The sequence below is a fragment of the Arachis hypogaea genome, chromosome 3, assembly GCF_003086295.3.
Source record: "Arachis hypogaea cultivar Tifrunner chromosome 3, arahy.Tifrunner.gnm2.J5K5, whole genome shotgun sequence".
NCBI lineage: Eukaryota > Viridiplantae > Streptophyta > Magnoliopsida > Fabales > Fabaceae > Arachis > Arachis hypogaea.
In genome coordinates, this window is record NC_092038.1 from 74058606 (window position 1) to 74073089 (window position 14484).

At 36.7% G+C, this 14484-nt stretch overlaps 1 pseudogene; it reads left to right on the forward strand.

The window, feature by feature from the left end:
- The first annotated feature begins 9938 nt into the window (after positions 1 to 9938).
- Positions 9939 to 14270, forward strand: LOC112778749 (phosphoglycerate mutase-like protein 1; annotated as a pseudogene).
- The last annotated feature ends 214 nt before the right edge of the window (positions 14271 to 14484 follow it).

The window sequence follows — 14484 nt, forward strand, 5'->3', positions numbered from 1 at the left end:
AGTCGAGTTCGATCTGAAAGAAGATGAATATCCGGAGATTCAAGAACAAATTCGAAACAGGAACTGGGAAATCCTAGCTAATCCTGAAACGAAAGTGGGAAGGAACATGGTTCAGGAGTTCTATGCTAATCTATGGCAGACAGACAGGCAAAGAATAATTGGAGCTGCCCTCTATGACCATCGGACCTTAGTCAGAGGAAAGATTGTTCATACCCATCCTGACAAAATCAGGGAGATCTTTAAGCTTCCTCAACTGAAAGATGACCCAGACTCCTTTAATAGGAGAATGATGAGGGTAAATAAGGGCTTGGACAAGATTCTAGAGGATATATGCATCCCTGAAGCCAGGTGGACCACCAGCACAACTGGCATCCCAAATCAACTCAAAAGAGAAGATCTCAAACCAGCAGCCAGAGGCTGGCTGGATTTCATTGGGCGTTCTATATTGCCCACCAGCAACCGTTCTGAAGTTACTATTAAAAGAGCAGTGATGATTCACTGCATCATGTTGGGAAAAGAAGTAGAAGTCCAACAACTGATCTCGTGTGAACTATACAAAATAGCAAACAGGAATTCCAAGGATGCCAGATTGGCCTATCCAAGCTTAATTTCTATGCTCTGCAGAGATGCCGGGGTGAAGATGGGAATAACAGAGTATATCTCAGTTGAGAGGCCAATCACTAGAATATCAATGGACAGACAACAGCTGCAGGATGATCCAATCAAGAGGAGAGCACAGGAAGTCCTCCCAGAACTTCCTCAATTTGAATATTGGGAACATCTTGAGGCATCTATTTCCAAATTGCAAGAAGCTATGAACCAAATAAAGGAAGAATAGAACAATCAAAGTAGCATGCTTTGCAAACTGCTTAAGGAACAAGAAGAGCAAGGGCGTGATTTAAGGGAGCTGAAGCGCCAGAAATTAACCCTTGAAGGACCAAGCACCCCACAGATCAGAGGAACATCTACTTCTCAAAACACAGGTTGTTGAGTTCTAATTTTAGCTTTAACTCTGTGATAGTGTTATTATAGGAATTTACCTTAGAAGTTATATAGTAGTAGTAGTAATTAGTATATCTATTCTGGTTTTATTTCCAATTAAGTTATAATTTATTTTTCTCATCATCATCAGACATGAATAAAGTAGTAGATAATTAGAATAAAGAAGTAATTTTTTTTCGAGTTCTTAATAATAAAAATTATAATTAATTATATGTGGTGGCAATACTTTTTGTTCCCTGAATGAATGCTTGAACAGTGCATAATTTTTATCTTGAATTTTATGAATATTGGCTCCTGAAAGAATGAGGAACACGAAAAATATTATTGATGATTTGAAAAATCATGAAATTGATTCTTGAAGCAAGAAAAAGCAGTGAAAAAAAATTTACAAGGAATCATTGGATCAAGAAAAAGAACAAAAGCCAATAGCCCTTAAAACCAAAAGGCAAGGGTGAAAAGGATCCAAGGCTTTGAGCATCAGTGGATAGGAGGGCCCAAGGAAGTAATTCCAGGCCTAAGCGGCTAAATCAAGTTGTCCCTAACCATGTGCTTGTGGCATGCAGGTCCAAGAAAACTTGAGACTGAGTGGTTAAAGTCGTGATCCAAAGCAAAAAGAGTGTGCTTAAGAGCTCTGGACACCTCTAACTGGGGACTTTAGCAAAGCTGAGTCACAATCTGAAAGGTTCACCCAGTCATGTGTCTGTGGCATTTATGTATCCGGTGGTAATACTGGAAAACAAAATGCTTAGGGCCACGGCCAAGACTCATAAAGTAACTGTGTTCAAGAATCAACATACTACACTAGGAGAATCAATAATACTATCTGAATTCTGAGTTCCATTGGATGCCAATCATTTTGAATTTCAAAGGATAAAAGGAGATGCCAAAACTGTTCAGAAACAAAAAGCTACAAGCCCCGCTCATCTAATAAGAATCTGAGCTCCATTTAAAAACTCTGAGATATTATTACTTCTTAATTTCTTGTTATCCTATTTTATTTATCTAGTTGCTTGAGGACAAGCAACAGTTTAAGTTTGGTGTTGTGATGAGCGGATATTTTATACGCTTTTTAGGGGTAATTTCATGTAGATTTTAGTATGTTTTAATTAGTTTTTAGTAGAATATTATTAGTTTTTAGGCAAAAATCATATTTCTAGACTTTACTATGAGTTTGTGTATTTTTCTGTGATTTCAGGTATTTTCTGGCTGAAATTGAGGGAGCTGAGCAAAAATCTGAGTTAGGCTGAAAAAGGACTGCTGATGCTGTTGGATTCTGACCTCCCTGCACTCGAAATAGATTTTCTGGAGCTACAGGAGTCCAATTGGTGCGCTCTCAACGGCGTTGGAAAGTAGACATCTAGGGCTTTCCAGCAATATATAATAGTTCATATTTTGCGCGAAGATAGATAACGTAAACTGGCGTTCAACGCCAGTATCATGCTGTTGTCTGGCGTCCAACGCCAGAAACAGGTTACAAGTTGGAGTTCAACGCCCAAAACACTTCACAACCTAGCGTTCAACTCCAGAAATAGCCAAAGCACGTGAGAAGCTTTAGTCTCAGCCCCAGTACACACCAAGTGGGCCCCAGAAGTGGATTTTTGCACCAATTATCTTATTTTACTCATTTTCTGTAAACCTAGGTTACTAGTTTACTATTTAAACAACTTTTAGAGGATTACTTTGTACCTCATGACATTTTCAGATCTAAATTTTATACACTTGGACGGCATGAGTCTCTAAACTCCATTGTTGGGGGTGAGGAGCTCTGCAGCGTCTCAATGAATTAATGCAATTGTTTCTATTTCATTCAAACGTGTGTGTGTTCCTATCTAAGATGTTCATTCGCGCTTAATTGTGAAGGAGGTGATGATCCGTGACACTCATCACCTCCCTCAATCCATGAACGTGTACCTGACAAATACCTCCGTTCTACATCAGATTGAATGAGCATCTCTTAGCTTCCTTAATCAGAATCTTCGTGGTATAAGCTAGAACTGATGGCGGCCACTCTTGAGGATCTGGAAAGTCTAAACCTTGTCTATGGTATTCCGAGTAGGATTCAAGGATTGAATGGCTGTGACAAGCTTCAAACTCGCGATTGCTGGGCGTGATGACAAACGCAAAAGGATCAATGGATCCTATTCCAACATGATCGAGAACCAACAGCTGATTAGTCGTGCTGTGACAGAGCATCTAGACCGTTTTCACTGAGAGGATAGGAAGTAGCCACTGACGATGGTGACACCCTACATACAGCTTACCATGGATGGAACTTTACAAACAATTGAGTTGAATATTACATTGTAGAAATTCAGAGGACAAAGCATCTCCAAAACTCCAACATATTCTCCATTAATAAAGTAATAATTCCTTATTCCAAACAATTTAACTTCTTACAATTAATTCCAAATAACCTTATTGGCATCTTGACTAAGATTAATAAAATAAACATAGCTTGCTTCAAACCAATAATCTCCGTGGGATCGACCCTTACTCACGTAAGGTATTACTTGGACGACCCAGTGCACTTGCTGGTTAGTTATACGGATTGCAAATTCGTGCACCACCAAGCCCTCATGGACATATGTGTGGAAGGAGCTCAATGAAAAAGAGACTCAAGAGGCAATTCAGTTCAATTGAGAGGACCGGACCTTAAGCCTGTGGCTAGAGGATGGTTGGAGTTCATCCAACGCTCCATCATTCCTACTAGCAACCGATCTGAAGTGACTGTGGATCGGGCCATCATGATCCATAGTATCATGATTTGGGAGGAAGTGGAAGTTCATGAGATCATACCTCTAGAACTCTACAAAGTGGCTGACAAGTCATCCACCTTGGCAAGGTTAGCCTTTCCTCATCTCATTTGACATCTATGCAATTTAGCTGGGATTGACATAGAAGGAGACATCCTCATTGAAGAGGACAAGCCCATCACTAAGAAAAGGATGGAGCAAACAAGAGAGCTCATTCGTGGACCTCAACAAGAGCATGAGGAGGATCCTCATCAAGAAATCCCTAAGATGCCTCAAGGGATACAATTTCCTCCACACAACTATTGGGAGCAACTCAACACCTCCTTGGAAGGCTTGAGTTACAACATGGACCAATTAAGGGTGGAGCACCAAGAGCACTCCATCATTCTCCATGAGATTATAGAAGATCAAAGAGCTATGAGGGAGGAGCAACAAAGGCAAGGAAGAGACATAGAGGAGCTTAAGAGCACCATTGGTTCTTCAAGAGGAAGACGCCATCCTCACCAAGGTAGACTCATTCCTTAATCTCCTTGTCTATTTATTTTTCTATTTTCGGTTTTGAGCTTTATGTGTTATCTATGATTGTGTCTTCATTACATGATCATTAGTGTCTAGTGTCTATGTCTTAAAGTTATGAATAATTCCATGAATCCTTCACCTCTCTTAAATGAAAAATGTGCTTAATTACAAAAGAACAAGAAGTACTTGGATTTCAAATTTTATCTTGAAATTAGTTTCATTATTCTGATGTGGTGGCAATATTTTTGTTTTCTGAATGAATGCTTGAACAGTGCATATTTTTTATCTTGTTATTTATGAATGTTAAAATTGTTGGCTCTTGAAAGAATGATGAACAAAGAGAAATATTATTGATAATCTGAAAAATCATGAAATTGATTCTTGAAGCAAGAAAAAGCAGTGAATAATAAAGCTTGCGGAAAAAAAAAGAAAAAAAAGAAAAAATTGGCAAAAAAAAAAGAAAAAGAAAAAGAAAGAAAAAGAAAAAGTAAGTAGAAAAAGGCAATACCCCTTTAAATCAAAAGGCAAGGGTAAAAAGGTTCCAAGACTTTGAGCATTAATGGATAGGAGGGCCCAAGGAAATAAAATCCAGGCCTAAGCGGCTAAATCAAGCTGTCCTTGACCATGTGCTTGTGTCATAAAGGTCCAAGTGAAAATTGTGAGACTGAGTGGTTAAAGTCGTGATCCAAAGCCAAAAGAGTGTGCTTAAGAACTCTGGACACCTCTAACTGGGGACTCTAGCAAACCTGAGTCACAATCTGAAAAGGTTCACCGAGTTATGTGTTTGTGGCATTTATGTATCCGGTGGTAATACTGGAAAACAAAGTGCTTAGGGCCACGACCAAGATTCATAAAGTAGCTGTGTTCAAGAATCAACGTACTGAACTAGGAGAATCAATAACACTATCTGAAATTCTGAGTTCTTATAGATGCCAATCATTCTGAATTTCAAAGGATAAAATGAGATGCCAAAACTGTTCAGAAGTAAAAAGCTACTAGCCCCGCTCATCTAATTGGGACTAAGTTTCCTTGATATTGTGAGATTCATTGTATGTTCTCTTCTTTTTATCTTATTTTGATTTTCAGTTGCTTGGGGACAAGCAACAATTTAAGTTTGGTGTTGTGATGAGCGAATAAGTTATACGCTTTTTGACATTGTTTTTATATAGTTTTTAGTATGATTTAGTTTGTTTTTAGTATATTTTTATTAGTTTTTAAGCAAAATTCACAATTCTGGACTTTACTATGAGTTTGTGTATTTTTCTGTGATTTCAGGTATTTTCTGGCTGAAATTGAGGGACATGAGCAAATATCTGATTCAGAGGCTGACAAAGGACTGTTGATGTTGTTGGATTCTGACCACCCTGGACTCGAAATGGAATTTTTGGAGCTACAGAAGTCCAAATGGCGCGCTCTCAATTGTGTTGGCAAGTAGACATCCAAGGCTTTCCAGCAATATATAATAGTTTATACTTTGCTCGAGTTTAGACAACGCAAACTGGCGTTTAACGCCAGCTTTCTACCCTATTCTGGCGTTAAACGCCAGAAACAAGTTGCAAGCTAGAGTGAAACGCCAGAAATAAGTTACAAACTGGCGTTTAACTCCAAGGAAGACCTCTACACGTGAAAGCTTCAATGCTCAGCCCAAGCACATACCAAGTGGGCTCGGAAGTGGATTTCTGCATCATTTACTCATTTCTGTAACACTAGTAACTAGTTTAGTATAAATAGAACTTCTTACTAGTGTATTAGATGTCTTTAGATTACCTTTTGATCCTTTGATCACGTTTTGGAGGCTGGCCTCTCGGCCATGCCTGGACCATTATCACTTATGTATTTTCAACGGTAAAGTTTCTACACACCGTAGATTAAGGTGTGGAGCTCTGCTGTTCCTCGAGTATTAATGCAAAGTACTACTGTTTTCTATTCAATTCATGCTTATTCTTATTCTAAGATATCCATTTGCACACAAGAATATGATGAATGTGATGATTATGTGACACTCATCACCATTCTCACTTATGAATGCGTGATTGACAACCACTTCCGTTCTACATGAAGACAAGCTTGAATGTATATCTCTTGGGTTTCTAATCAACGATTCACATCGACTCCCCTCTGACAATGGGGCATCTGAATATGAGATTAGAGTCTTCGTGGTATAAGCTAGAATCCATTGGCAGCATTCTTGAGATCCAGAAAGTCTAAACCTTGTCTGTGGTATTCCGAGTAGGATCTGGGATGGGATGACTGTGACGAGCTTCAAACTCGCGACTGTATGGCGTGGTGACAGACGCAAAAGGATAGTAAATCCTATTCCTACACGATCGAGAACCAACAGCTGATTAGCCATACGATATGTGTGCATGGTATTTTTCATCCGAGACGAGCAATCCGACAGTTGATTAGCCATACAGAAACCGTAGAGGACCATTTTCACTGAGAGGACGGGAAGTAGCCATTGACAACAGTGACACCCAACATACAGCTTACCATAGAAAGGAGTATGAAGGATTGGATGAAGGAAGTAGGAAAGCAGAGATTCAGAAGGGATAAAGCATCTCCATACGCTTATATGAAATTCCCACCAATGATTTACATAAGTATCTCTATCTTTATTTTATATTTTATTTATATTTTAATTATTAAAGCTCCATAACCATTTGAATCCGCCTGACTGAGATTTACAAGGTGACCATAGCTTGCTTCAAGCCGACAATCTCTGTGGGATCGACCCTTACTCACGTAAGGTTTATTACTTGGACGACCCAGTGCACTTGCTGGTTAGTTGTGCGAAGTTGTGAAAAAGAGTGATATTACAATTGTGCATACCAAGTTGTTGGCACCATTGAGATCACAATTTCGTACACCACGTGTTCTACAACTATTATATGTCTTGCTCGGATTACAATCTTTGGTTTTGTGTTTCTATGTAAAAATGATAAAAATTGACCTTGTTTTAATAAAATGTATCAATTCTACTAGCTTTCTTCTACAAACTATTATCTTGGGATTTTTTTTGAAAATAGTTTTCTTTTAGTTCTTTTTCTGCTTGATTCTAATTGTAACCATTATTTAAATTCTGAATACAACAACCTTTGATTTTATAAGTACTTTCGTACAAAAATTGAATAATTTCTTTATATAGTTACAACCTACTTCTATTTAAAAGCACTACTTAGTCTTTATTTATCTTTGCATGAATACTTTACCTTGATGTTCTTATTTGAACATAATTTGATCCTTTTGCAACATTATTCCAAATTTTTATGCATATATATATATATATATATATTTACTTAATTATGTATCTACGAACTCTTCAAACTTCCTAAAGCAAGATTTTTGTTTTCATTCCAATTAATTTTCATTTAATAAACTTCACATAAATAATTTTAATTTGAATTCGATTTAGCATAACATAATATTTATCTTTGTTTAGTTTTTTTTTTTGAAAAATATTGAATTTATATATATATTCTTTGATAAAGATAAGCCAATTCCCTTTGGTTTAATTTGAAGTTGTTCTAAAACTGCTATACTATTTTTCCCATTATTGTTCATATCGAAACTCCTTGATTCAAAATTTCTTCCTAAGCTTTCGAATTAACGCTCCTTACGATACACTTCATTGCTTATATACATCTTTGTTTGTTGATAATCTCACATATTTTTTTTCAAAATCCTTGCGAAATACCATCATTGTCTCACTGTAAACCTAGGTATTCTCCTGATTTCTCGCAAATACTGTTTGTGCCGTTTGTCCTTCTCTTCTCAAGCTCCGTATTCCTTGTAAGTTAGCTCCTAGTGATGTGAAATGTGCGCATGAAAAATGAATTTGATAAGTGTACAAGGTTGGAAGGAGTCGTGGAATTTCGAGGTAATGCAAACATCTATACTTTGTTAAGTTTCCTCAATTGTTTATTTCATATCTTCTCTTTTTATTAGGTAAGATGATCTTCCTCTTAAGTTTATCTATTCCTTGTGGACCATTCATTTGATTACGTTCCTACACATTCCCTTGGATTTTGCGATCAACGTCCTTAACTCTGGTAACTTTCTTGTGAATCTTGTACTTTGATTTAGCTTGAATTCAATTCTAACGAATGAACCGTTTTCTTCTCATCATCTCTATTGAATTTTTTTATCTCTCCATACGTCCGCCTCTTATTTGTAAACTGCTATTTGAATCTTTAAGAACGTATATCCTTCTCATCATACTTCTCTTTATGAAATCTTGTACTCTTTGACATAATATTGAAATTGTTTTGGGTACGATGCCGACCCTTGAATCTTTGAAAATGTAAAGTGCCCCTTTTTATTATGTTGTATTGGCTTATGTGTTCTAAATTGTATCGTTCAATTTGATGTCGTTCCTCTTTCTCTTTTCTTGGAATGTAATTTAAATTTCCTTACTTCGCCATTTGTACCTTACGTGTATCTTGAATGTTTAAACTTCTAACTATGTTAAAACTCTTGCAACACGGCTATTGATTCCATATTCCTCCACGAACTATAAAACCCCCGTGATCATTTGAAGTTGTTCTGCAGTAATGCGTCACCATAGTCTTTAATCATTCCTTTTCTATGAAATCTCATACTTCTTCGACTCACCTTGGATTTGTTTCAAATTAATACGCTAATTTTCTTTTTATTGATCTTATTCAATTTCTTTGATCCAAGGGTTATCCTTAAAGTTGTCAATTGATTTTTTCTAGCAAACTTCATTGCTTGAGCATCCCTATTTACCTACAATTGCATGTATTCTTTCAAATTCTCACGAACGCGGTCCTTGTCATTTTTTTTCTTTTCTATGGTCTATTATCCTTATGAGTATACTCCAAACTAGTTTTGGTACCTTGTGCGACCGTTAGACTTAGTAAATGACACCTTAGTCCTTTAGGACACGTTTGGTAAACGCAAAAGGTGAAACTCGTAAGTGTACGACATCACAGGGAGTTGTGAAACCTTGTTTTACGTGAAAGAGTTCTGCTGATGTGGAACTTATGAGCAGTAGTAAGGTTTGTAAAGTATTTGACAAGATTGAGAACCTTCAGATGAATTGTTCAATGAAGTACAATTGAGAATGGTAGAAATAAGTTATGTTGAAGTTTAAATAGTTGAATCTCTGAAGTTGGTATGAGACCAGTATGCGGACGTTAAGCACATCGTTTTAAACCCAGATTGTTATAACCTTTTGCCACCTTGCTTTACCGTCACATGTTTGAAATATATCATCTTGTACATCAAGCCTATCTTGTAACTTCTGTTCCGCATCACACTTATATCTTTTATACCTTTATGCCATATGAAAATCCTGGAACACTACAAGAAAAAAAGGCCTATGGCCACGCTTTTAAAGTGGTCAATATCCACGCTTTTGTGTGGGTGGTGATTGAATATAGATGTAGCCACGTTTTTTCGCCACGCTTCAAAAGCGTGACAAAAAAGGTCAATGGCCACGCTTTTGTAAGGGTGGCGGTTGAATAGAGATAAGGCCACATTTTTTTTACCACGCTTCAAAAGCGTGGCCATAGACAAGAACATGGACGTTTTGAAACCGTGGCAACAGGGTTTCACTACAGTACCATTTATAAAGCGTGACCATATCCTGGTGCTCTTTTGCCACGCTTTTAAAGCGCAGCCATATCCTGATGCTCTTTTGGCACACTTTAAAAGCGTGGCCAAAAGGTTTTTAAAAAGAAACCTAATAACCCGCCCCAAACCCAATAACCTAAAACTTTGCCAACAGATCCCCACCCCTCATCGAGACTCTCTCACTCTCAACTCTTACAGTCACTCTCATCGATTTATGGCAATCTCCCCTCGCTACGCCATTTTGAGGATTTGAGGAGAAGAGCTCAGATCCCCACCCTCGCTGCGCCATTTTGAGCATTTGAGGATTTGATGGTGACTCCCTTGGCGCTCACCGTCTGTCATGGAGGGAGCGCCGAAGCTTCTCCTGAAAGAGAAGGATTCAGAAGGCGGAGAAGGTGGAAACGAACAAGGACAACAAGGGAAGGTGTCAGAGGGAGAAGAATGAGCTAGCGAATCGCCTTGTGAAACTGAGTCGCACCGCAGCATGAGATAAACCTCCGAAGGGGTCGAATTCAAGAACCCTAGCTGCTGAATCCCCTGTTGTGAACAATTGGAGTGATGGTACGAGTTGGTTTCAATGAGTATTTGTATTTTTTTTTAATCTTCAAAAATCTCAATGAGTGATTTCTTTGTGGTGAAATGGTCCGGTTGGGGAGCCCTGCTACGCCGAATATGGATGTCAAAGCTGAAAGTAAGGTTAGAGCATTTCCATGATAACTTGTTACTATTTTTATTATGTTTCTTAAATCGAGATTTTAAGTATTATTTTGCTGTGATCATTTTAAATTTTGTGGGAATCTCACTCTTCGTGTTCATCTGCTTGAAGTTGTAAATTGTACTTGTACATATGTGATACGTGAGAAGGGCTGGTTTTGGTTATGGTTAGAATTTTCTGAGCTGCCTGGTTTAGGGTTGTTCTTATCTTTCTTAATGTTGAGTGTATAGTCTGAGTTGCCTGGTTTAGGGCTGGCTGATTTTGTTTATTGTGCTGTTTTGGTGTTGAATTCTGGACTTGTGATTGCTGTTTATTGTATTTTTTTTCATTGTCCAAAATAGATGCTGTGAAAGTGTTACTATTTCATTAATTTTCCTTGGTTTGTTGTTGCTGAGTGTTGCTCTGCTTGTTGCTTGGTCCATATTAATTTATTAGCCGAGGATAAACTAAATTCAACATGGAGAGAAGCTTTTATGAAGGCATATAAGTCTATGGACAAAGAGCTCAGGTCTCATCTGAATTCGGACTGCTTTTGTAGTGGGAGCATGGCTGTCACTATAGTGAAGCAGGTAACACATTGGAAAAAGAAATAAAAAGAGAATCTAGATATGGTTTCTGATTTTATTATGGTTTTCTCAGTTTCTTCTCTTACCATGGCTCAAATTTGTTCATGGGATATATCAGGGAGTCTCGAGTAGTGATGGGATCCAAGGACTTGAAATCTTTGACTAATGCTAGTGCTTATTGTAAGGCAGAGAGTGGTTGGCACAAGGAAGATGAAATCCTTGATGACAGTTGGGTTCAGCAAAGTAGAAAGAAAGGGCCAGCTACCTCGCATCTCAATGGATTGAATTGGGAGGTGCTTGTTGTTAATGAGTTGGATGTCAATGCCTTTTGGCTACCTGGTGGTAAGATTGTTGTATACACCGGATTGTTAGAGCATTTTAAAAGTGATGCTGAGATTGCCACTATTATTGGACATGAGGTATAATTGTGCTTTGTTTAACTAATTGTTTTTTCAGTTTAAGATTTGTAGGAGGTTCTTGGTTTATTAATTCGTCTGAAAGATATCTATACTTATTTGTCTGTTTTTTCTTCTTAATTAGGTTGGTCATGCTTTGGCCTGACACACCGCTGAATATATGACAAAGAACTTGTGGTTTGCTATCCTGTAGTTTATTCTTTATGGATTTGTCAAATTTTAAAATGATCTCTCAGGTTATTTACATACCTTTTTCAAGCTAGTTTATTGACTTAGTTTATTAACTTAATTTAGAATCACTTCAGGCTTGAACTAATCTCATTGTGTCAAGATATGTTACCTCATCCCATTAAAATTTTGTGTTATGCGTGACCGAGGTCTTAAAGATTTACTAAATAATACAAGATAATTTGATTGCTTCCAATATTAGTTGAGGAAAGATGTGATTTGATATGAGTATATGGGAAGTCCACTACAAAACAGCAATTGGATCTTTTTTCAAATCTACAATTTTAGCTATTGTAAAAAAAATGTTGCAACTGTCAAGTTTTTGTTAAAATTTAAAAATTTTCTATAAATAAGGTTGAAAATGGGAGAATCATTAGAAAACCATCAAATGGTATTTGTGAACAGCTAATTCCTACCTATATATTGATACTAAGTAATGTTCTTTAATTTGGATTATGTCCTTTTAGCATGCAGTATATATTGTAGACAAGTATTTTCTTAGAGTTGTTCTGATTGTTCCATAGGAAAAATGCTTTGCATATTAGTAAACAAACCATATTCTTTTTCTCTTTCTTTCCTTAGTGAGGGTATACCTCAAGTACAAAGTGATATTTGCAGGAACATGCAAACAGCAGTTGGGGTTTTTGGTGGTGAAGCATACACTGATGGGATTACTGCGCCTCCTCTGATAAATGATAATGTTGGAGATAGTGGTCTTCCTATAATTTCTAGTCTGAATTGCCCACCATTTATAGCAGTAGAGCAGTGCCGAGAGCATTTGGTATGTAATGAGAGGACATTTATTACACATTGAACCTGCAATATACTTTTACCTCCCCTTCTTTAATTTCATGTAGTTTTTGTGTAACGTTTCTGTGCTTTATTCTTGTAACTCAGTGAGTTCATCCTTGTGATAAGAGAAGAAGCATCACTGAGTATCGGAATACATTTAATTTCCAGCTATTAATTTTTCACTGGTAGGTGATTTATTTTGTTTGGCTGATGTTATGGACTAGCGTGTACTAAATTTTGTTAGGAGACACTTCTTGCAATAAGTTGGTTGAAATTTGATTAGTTGACTGAAATTCATGTTTGGTAATTTAGATAGAAAGTGATGAAAACATCTTGTGGAAACTTGACATTAGAGAGACGAATGAAGAAGTTGTTGCCAGGGGACTGAAGTTTTTTGAATGGTGAGAGCTATTAAGTAATCAATGTTCCATGCCAACATATATGACTAAAAGAAGAATCTCTATATACAAAATTAGGGAACGCAAAACTATATTAGAAGCTTTATATTACTATGTTTGTGGATTAAGCTGAACGTTTTATAATTGGTTGGATCACCATATGTTCACCATTTTGCACTTACTGTAATAATTGTCAATATTCTCAGAAGATGCACGTTGTTGCCCAATCTTAGTTTTATATTCTGGTGATCTTTTGCAAATTGCATGCCATGTAAAGCTCATGTTTTGCACTATTATTTTCCATATAATTATGTTTTAGTGGTGGGTGAACCTCAATTCAATAGGAATCTTGTAACCTTGTGACCTGGAAGTTATAGGTTCAAATTCCAATAGACTCTTTTGATTATACGGATAAGACTGTATATATCTCTATTCTCTACCCTCCTTAGATCTCATTTGGTGGAAGCTTCACGCACAGGCCCTCCTATTTGGTAATAATGTTTTGGTGGGTTAAGATTTTGAGGAGCTGATATAGTTGTGTAAAAGATTTAGAGCATAATTTACCTTTCGTTTATATTCAGATATCATTTGTATAAAATATAGACAGTTAGAATTCAGATTGTGTCTCTAGAATGCTTGGCTGTATCTAGTGGCCTAGCACTTGTTCCCTTAAGCAAAATATTGAGTTTGAGTCTATAGATGGAAGAGAAAAATTAGCACTGGGAAGGTTTACTTCCATAGTAGATCGACCTGGTTTGATCCAGATTATAGTGAGCACTGTAAACTAGTAGTTTAGACCATAAAAAGTAGATCTTTAGCTATAGGTAGACTAGAACTAAATATATGACATTTTTGCGCTGTATTTGGTGTAGCTTGTGGAAGCGTAAAGAGAAAGAGATAGCTGTTGTTTCTCAGCGGTTTTCTGTTTCATGCCCTAAGTTCTTTTCGAAATGATTGCCATCCAACTATAAAGAGTGAAATCTGCACACAGTAAGTATTATCTGGAAGGATGGCAAGTCTTTTTATGAACAACATATTCAGGCTTTCAAATATATGATGGAGAAAATAAATAATAATAATACCTATGCTTGTGAGCAGCAATTTCCTTTTCTTTTATTCTTTAATATTCTTTTAAAGTTTTTTTACAAGATAACACATGTTTTGGTTTGCGACTTTGAGTAATAAGCTAAAAGAAAATAAAGCTAGCGTTGCCTAGAATGGAAAGTGAAGCTTCAAAATAATTTATCAATTTTGCATCTGTTTTCGCCATCTTTTGCAGGTGAAAAAGTTCACAAATGTTTCCAAAACAATTATGTATGATCTAAGAGAAAGAAGTTTAAGAGGGCTAGAAGAAGGAGGAACAGCAAAGGACTTAGGATTTAAGTTGTATTGTTTTTGTATTTTTCCTGAGTTTTTAGTTTTGGAATTTGAATTCGAGATTTTGTATTTGAGTATTAGTATTTTAATGTATAAAATAATTATAGCAAAAATTATGTA